Raw genomic sequence first — 5959 nt, 5'->3', positions numbered from 1 at the left:
GTTGTGGGTAGCTGGCGAGTGTCAGCAGACCCTGCGCCCCAGCTGCCCTGGTGCTTTTCTGACCGGAAGAGGGTTGTGGCCCTGTGTAGGCCGGATTTCTCTCTCCCAGGACAGAAACTCAAGCACCACTGGAACCTGGAGGCAAAAACTGATGCAGAGGCCAGGGAGGGTGCTGCTTACTGGCTTGCTTCCCATGAATTACTTAGCCTACTTTCTTCTAGAACCCAGGCAGTACCACCCACCATAGGCTGGGCACTCTCCCCCTGATTACTAATTTAGAAAATGCCTTACATCTGGATATCACAGAGGCATTTTCTCATCAGAGGCTTCTTCCTCTCTAATTGTGTCATGTTGACACACAAAACTAGCCAGTATACACGTAATTCTGGGTTTAGAGTAAAGATTAGAATAAAAGGGTTATGGCATGTGTGTAGCAGGGGTTTCCCTCCATGAAGGCCTAGAAAGACAGGGGATATGGAATCTCCCTCCATGACTGAGGAAAGTTGCTAAGGCCAGGCATGTTGCAGGGGTGTCCCTGCATGGAGGCACAGAAAGACCATTGTGTGAAGTTGTGATGGTGAAGTCTGGATTGCCTTGGAGACCTCAGGCAGGAGGTTAGAGATGCCAGAGCCATGGGATACCTGCCAAAGAAAGCTGCGAACAGGGAGTGGAACTAGCCCATGAAAAAGCAGTCAACAATGCTGAAAGCAGTTGGAGATCTGAAGAGCATTTTGACCTCAGACATGGAGATGCTGAGTTTGGAGTTTGCCCAGCTGATTTTTTGGTCTTGCTTTGGTTCAGTATTTTCTCACTATGTTCCTTTCCATACATCTTGGGACAGTAATATATATTCTGTGCCATGATATGTTGGAAGTATGTGATTTGACTTTTGATTTTGATTTTTATAGGGGATTGGTCTCAGAAGATACTTTGAACTTTGGACTTTTAAACATTGTTGAGACTGTAATAGACTATGGGGACTTTGGAATATAGACTAAATATATTTTGCATTATGTTATGGCTATAAGTCTATGGGTGGGGGCAAAGAGTGGAATATGGTAGTTTGAATAGGTATGACCCCAGTATGCTTGGCCCTTGGGGAGTAGCACTATTAGGAGATGTGGCCTTGTTGGAGTAGGTGTGGCTTTGTTGGAGGAAATGCGCCATTGAAGAGGCAGGCTTTGAGGTCTCGAAGATGCTCAAGGCCTTCCCAGTATGGCACATAGCCTCTTTCTACTATTTTTGGATCAAGATGTAGAACTTTAGGCTCCTCCAGCACCACGTCTGCTTGCATGTTATCATGATATGATGATAATGGACTAAACCTCTGAAACTGTAAGGCAACCCTAATGAAATGTTTTCTTTATAACTTACCATGTTCTTCACAACAATAAAAACCCTGACTAATACATCTAGTGTCCCAGGTTTCCTGAAGGTTTAGTGCGTGTATATATATATATATATATATATATATATATATATATATATATGTGTGTGTGTGTGTGTATGTGTGTGTGTGTATATACATATATATTTGGACTGGGATATTTATTTCTTCTGTCTCCAGACTTGAAATTCTCTCTTCTGTGCCTTGTAATTTGTTGATGAAGCTTATCTCTTGGGTTTTTGTTTGACACTCTTAAGTTTTTCATTTCCACTTTTATTTGTTTGGATTTTCTTTTGTGATTCTATTTCTTTCTTAAGTATACTTTCATGTCTTGAAATATCTTCATTATTTCATTCAATAGTTTGTATTTTCCTGAAGACACTTCTTCTTATTGTCTTTAAACTCTTTGAACACATTTGAATTGTTATTTCAAAGTACTTGTCTTGTACTTCAGCTAAATTGTTTTTCATTTAGCCTATTGCAATAAGGTTGGTGTCTTCTTGTTGTGGTTGCTCATGTCTGTACTTTTTGTGCTGAGATTTAGGCATCTGTAGCTGTGATGTTTGGGATGTTTGATGGTGTGCCTATCTGCTCTTGTCTTTGTTGGGTGCTCAGCTCTTTGGTTGCTGTTGCCTACTCTAGATCCTGGGAAAATGTAATGGCAGGTCAGTACCTAGTAGAGAGTATCTTCAGGTATCTAGGTGACACAAAGGAATGGAAATGGGGTAGGAGTCAGAAAGAGCATCAGGAAAGAGCTCATGAGACCCTGGGTCCACACCAAGAGGCAGAGTCCCCAGGGAATGGAGGTGGAATGGGAGGAGGAGCCTTCTGGAGACTACAGCAAGATTAAAAGGAAGTCTGGGAATACTGGAATGAAAGAGCTGGTGATTATTAAATAAAAGATTTTTTTTGCAATATCTTCTTCTTGTTATTATTACTATTTGATGGTGGTGATGATGATGATGGTTTTTGGAAATGATGCCAAAAACTTCATCCTTGATTAAAAGTACTACTTGACAGGCTTAAATAAGACCTTCTTTGTATACCCAAAATACAATTCACAAACCACATGAAGCTCAACAAGAACGAAGAACAAAGTGTGGATACTTCAGTCCTTCTTAGAAGGGGGATCAAAATACCCATGTGAGGAGATACAGAGACAAAGTGTGGAGCAGAGGCTGAAGGAAAGGCCATCCAGAGACTGCCCCACCTGGGGATATGTCCCATATACAGTTACCAAACTCAGAAACTATTGCAGATGCCAAGAAGTGCTTGCTGACAGGAACCTGGTATAGCTGTCTCCTGAGAGGCTTGACCAGTGCCTTGACAATTACAGAGGTGGATTCTCACAGTCATTCATTGGACTGAGCATAGGGTCCCCAATGGAGGAGCTACAGAAAGGACCAAAGGAGCTGAAGGGGTTTGCAGCCCCATAGGAGGAACAACAATATGAACCAACCAGTAACCCCAGAGCTCCCAGGGACTAAACCACCAACCAAAGAGTACATGTGGAGGGACCAATGGCTCCAGCTGCATATCTATCAGAGGATGGCCTTGTGGGACTTTAATGGGAGGAGAGGCCTTTGGTCTTGTGAAGGTTCTATGCCCCAGTGTAGGAGAATGCCAGGACAGGGAATTGGGAGTGGGTGTGTTGGTGAGCAGGGGAGGGTGATGGGATAAGGAGTTTTTGGAGGGGAAACCAGGATAGGGAATAACATTTAAAGTGTAAATAAACTATCCAATAAAAAATTTTTAAAAAGACCTTCTTTGTTAGCAACCAAAGAACTAAGATCACATCTTTATTCCAATTTGAGGTGACATGCTACTCATACAGACCGTGAGTAGTATTTGGGCAATAATTAGATTTCACTGTTTTGACCTCTTACTCACCAGAGCATTTGAAAATAAACAAACAAGTTGAAATTGAGAAGAACTGGCCAAAAGTATTTGGAGAGTGGAGGAACAAAGGTAGTCAGTACACCTGGAAGGGTAAACTGTAGGAGTTAAGGCCTTGAGAATATCACACAGTGAACTTAAGTGTCCCTTGCAGGTTGGGCTTTTGCTCATATTTGTCAAAGGACTACAGCATAGAAGGTTCCAGAAGCAGCCTGTGGGAAGTCAGAGGAGTCAGAGGACGATGCATTCTTAAGCCTTATAGGAATCAAGAAGAACTCAGTGGAGGAACTTCTGACATGAGCCTAGCCACTGGGATATAGACCACACTAAGCAGGGTGCTAGCTTCCCTCCCATGTGGAATGTATGAGGAAGTCATAATGGGACCTTCTCATTTCCCCTATCCTGTGTAACGTGTGAGGGAGTTATTACAGACCTTCCCATTCTCTATAACCTGTTAGACAGACTTTATACTGGGTTTTCTTAAGTGCAGCACAGATGGAGGAGTTTATCGTGGGAATTAAGAAATTAGGATCTTAAAAAAGTTGACTCAAGCAAACAGGAAATATTAATGATATTCTGAAATGAGCTTCTTGGAAACATTTGATTTTTAAAAAATAGTATCACTTGACTCAAGCTAGACTTTATTATGTAAATCACATGGAAATTTTAGTGATTATCCCTGCGTTTTTGCTGTGTTGATTTAGCTAGCTCATGTACCAAATTGCCAATCTCAAGTTTGTGATGTATATATCCCCAAAAAACTTTTGAACATATGGAAGCGCTTTTATGAATTATGCTTATGTTAGTTTCTAAAGTGATTTTCACACTAAGATGGTGTAGAATTAGATTTGGCTACGAGCACCCAGACCCAGAAATCAACAGAGGCTGTTCACATAAGGTTCTATACTCTCATGTAAAAAGTCTGGGAGAGAGCAGACCAAAACTAGTATGGAAGTTTCACAGATGGTCACAAGAATCCTATTCCTTGTAGCTTTCTGCTCTGCTATTCCTTGAGAAAGATCCAGAATGGCTGCTGGATACCAATCGCAGTGGTCACCTTCTGTGTAGCAGGAACAGAAATATAAGAGACTGCCCCCAGGAAGCGGTATAAATGACTTCCACTAGTGCTCTGTAGTACAGTGTATACCTTGTCAAAGTATCAGGGAAGGCTGGAAAATGTAGTCCATGACTCCACGAGTCCAGCTGAAATATGAGGCTCTATTACTGAAGAAGAGGAGGAAGCAACACCGAGTGGCAGTGGGTAACATTTGCCTCTCGTATACAGGGGTGTTGAGTAGGCTCTGTGGACAGACAGCTTCTTTACCTCTTTGTCCACCACTTGCTATAATCTAACACTGATGTAGACCCTTAAAACTTTCCGCATCTGGAAACGCCTTTGCTTCCTATAACCTTCAGAAGGTTAGGAAGATAAATTTTTAAAATTAATTTGTTTTTATGTGCATCGGTATATAACTTACATGTATGTCTGTGTTGAGGGTGCTAGATCCCTGGGAACTGGAGTTATAGACAATTGTGAGATGCCATGTGGGTGCTGGGAATTGAATCCAGGTCCTTCTGGAAGAGAAACTAGTCCTTTTAACCGCTGAGCCTTCTCTTCAGCCATAGGAAATTAATTTTCAAAATCTTATACCTTCGAACATAATGTCTTCTCACCTTCCTCCTAAGATACATTGAAATATATATATATATATATATATTATTTTTGTTAAGATATATAAGGTTTAATACAGTTTTCCTTGCTCCTAATTTGTGAGTAGGAGAATCCAAGAATAAACAGATCTGAGCATGTGGGTCAGAGCTGGCAAAGTGTTCCAGGGAAGTCATGCGATTCTGGAGGTTGTGGTCTTCTGAGATCCGTGGTCAGAGAAGCCAAGAGTCCAGAAGGCCGTGGCCTAGATCAGGGAACCATGGCCAAAGACACTGGTTACAATTACCTTGAGTGGCTGCAGCAGAGCTTGTGTTCACCAAACTGTACCATAACTATGCCTTTGACTATAACTGTGATAATTCTGCAATGAAAGATTTCAGGTTTTCAAAGATTGGCTTCCTCTACTCTATTTTATTTTTAAATAACGTATCCTTTGGCGTATAATGTATTTTGGAGTCTCGCTGGCTGTCTTGGGAAAGAAATATAGTCTTCTGGGCTAGGAAGACAATGCATTTTCTTAGTGATAAATTCTGCTCCTCTGTGCTGAGCCTCTAGAGTTCTGGTTGTCTGCAGTTGTATGGGAAAAATACTGAGTCCTTACCTTAAGACAGTCTCCTACTCTTAGAAACAAGAACTTCCGTTTCTAAGATCCCCTGGATGCTCCCCACAATGCTTCCTCGCAGGGTCTAAGTCAGTGTACCTTGTAATTTGCAGATGATCCCTCACAGTAGTACTTGCTTGATAATCCCTTGAATTGCCCCTTGGAAGAGAAGGAACAACCCTGATCATGATAAATTGGAAGACCCTGAAAACCTTTTGGATTTCTTTTTTTTTTTTTTTCAAGTTTAATTGTTTATTTACGCAGATTTTCCTAACAAACTGGTTACAAATAACATTTCTTTTTTTTTTCATTTTTTTAAAATTTTTAATATTTTTTTATTACGTATTTTCCTCAATTACATTTCCAATGCTATCCCAAAAGTCCCCCATACCGCCCCCCACTTCCC

At 41.2% G+C, this 5959-nt stretch overlaps 1 protein-coding gene across 2 annotated transcripts in view; it reads left to right on the top strand.

Annotated features, from left to right (window-relative positions):
- The window catches only part of C19H9orf135 (chromosome 19 C9orf135 homolog), a 97696-nt gene that overhangs the window by 57244 nt on the left and 34493 nt on the right, over positions 1-5959 (top strand). The window lies entirely within an intron of this gene.

The sequence above is a fragment of the Mus caroli genome, chromosome 19, assembly GCF_900094665.2.
Source record: "Mus caroli chromosome 19, CAROLI_EIJ_v1.1, whole genome shotgun sequence".
In the NCBI taxonomy this organism is placed as follows: Eukaryota; Metazoa; Chordata; class Mammalia; order Rodentia; family Muridae; genus Mus; species Mus caroli.
The sequence above is the reverse complement of the archived record's forward strand: the minus strand, read 5'-3'. Positions and strand labels throughout refer to the sequence as shown.